Below are 2,390 nucleotides of genomic sequence, written 5' to 3' on the forward strand. Positions count from 1 at the left end.
AACAAAAAATCATCAGATTTGTATGGAAGCACAAAAGCCCCCGAATTGCCAAAACCTTGCTGAGAAAAAAGGACGAGGCTGGAGGCATCACTCTGCCTGACTTCAAATTATACTACAAAGTAACAGTAATCAAATGGCATGGTTTTGCCCGTAAAACAAACACACGGACCAGTGGATCAGAATCGAACATCTAGAAGTAAACTCACATTTATATGGGCAAATAATTTTCAATAAGAAAGCCAAAAATATACAGTGGAGAAAGGAAAGCCTCTTCAATAAATGGTGTGGGGAAAAGGAAAATGATGAAACTAGACTGTTGTCTATCACCACACACCCAAATTAACTCAAAATGGATTAAGGACCTGAAAATAAGACCTGGAACAATAAAATGCATATAAGAGACATAGGAACTAAACTCAAGCACCTCGGACTGAAAGAGAATTTTGTGAATTTGATTCTAATGGCAAGGGAAGTAAAAGCAAAAATAAATAAATGGGACTACATCAAACTAAAAAGCTTCTGTATAGCAAAAGAAACCATCAACGAGGTAAAGAGACAACCATCAGAATGGGAAAATATATTTGCAAGCAACGCCTTTGATATCCAAAATATACAAAAAACTCATATGACTCAATAACAACAAAAAAACAAACGATCCAATCAAAAAATGGGCTGAGGACCTGAACAGACACTTCTCCCTAGAGGACGTACAAATGGCCAACAAATATATGAAAAGATGCTCAACATCACTAGCTATTAGGGAAATGCAAATCAAAACCACAATGAGATACCATTTCACACCTGTTAGAATAGCTATAATCAACAGGGTAAGTAATAACAAATGTTGGAGAGGATGTGGAGAAAAAGGAACCCTCATACACTGCTGGTGGGTCTGTAAATTGGTACAGCCACTATGGATAACAGTATGGAGGTTCCTCAAAAAACTAAGAATTGATCTACCATATGATCCAGCAATCCCTCTACTGGGTATTTACCCCAAAGACTCAAAAACTCATATCTGAAAAGATACTTACACACCGATGTTCATAGCAGCATTACTCACAGTGGCCAGGACATGGAAGCAACTAAACGAAGTATCCTATGATAGATGATTGGATAAAGGAGTGGTGGTTTATATATACAATGGAATATTACTCAACTATAAGAAGAGATGAAATATTGCCATTTGCGACAACATGGATGGACCTTGAGATAATCATGCTAAGTGAAATAAGCCAGATGGAAAAAGTTGAAAATCACGTGATATCACTTATATGTGGAATATAAAACTAAAAGCAGTAAATGAACATGACAAACAAACAGAGACTCATGGACATGGACAATAGACTAGTGGTTACCAGAAGGAAGGGGGAAGAAGGGAGTGGGGTGGTAGATGGGGTAAAGGGGGTCAAATATGTGGTGACAGAAAGAAATCTAACTATGGGAGGTGAACACACACTGTAAATATATATATATATATATATATATATATATATATATATATATACATATATATGCCTTACTATCATGTAACGTACAGCTGAAACTTATTGGATTTTGTTAACTGATGTCACCATAAAGAAATAATAAAAAATAAATAAATAAATAAATAAAAATGCTAAAAAAATACCATTGAATAAGTCAAAATATAAGACATAAATTGTGAGTTTTTTGTAAATAATATATTTGATAGAGTATATATTTTTAAAAAATCTAAAGAATTCTTACAACTCAATAATAAAAGACAACTCAAATTAAAAATTGTCAAGTTCCTTAATAGACATTTCTCCTACTAAATCATATGAATGGGTAATAAACACATAACAATATGCTCAACGTCATTAGTTTTTAGGAGACTGCAAATTAAAACCTCAGTTAGATACCACTACAACACCCTCCCCAGAATGGCTATAATAAAATAGACAGACAATACTAAGTGGAAAAATTAGAGCTGGTGGGAATGGAAAATAATACAACCATTGACAATTTCTTTAAAAGTTAAACACAAATTTACCATATGATTCATCAGTTCCATGCCTACTTATGTACTCGAGAAATGCAAATATTTGTCCATACAGACTTTTACATGAATGTCCATAACAATATTATTTACAATAGTTAAGAATTAGAAATAATCCAAATGCCCATTAACTGGAGAATGAAGAAAATAAATGGTTTTTCCATATTATTAAGCAATTAAGGGGAACGAATTGCTGATACATTGCTATCATGGATACATGGATGAAACTCAAAAATATCATGCTAAGGTAGAGAAGGTAGACACAAAAAGCTACATATTGTATGACTTGTTTATGTGATATGCCCAGAAAAGGCAAGTTTATAGAGACAGAAAGCAGGAGTACTGCTAAAGATAGGAGTAAGGACTAACT

The sequence above is a fragment of the Pteropus medius genome, unplaced genomic scaffold, assembly GCF_902729225.1.
Source record: "Pteropus medius unplaced genomic scaffold, Ma_sr-lr_union100, whole genome shotgun sequence".
NCBI lineage: Eukaryota > Metazoa > Chordata > Mammalia > Chiroptera > Pteropodidae > Pteropus > Pteropus medius.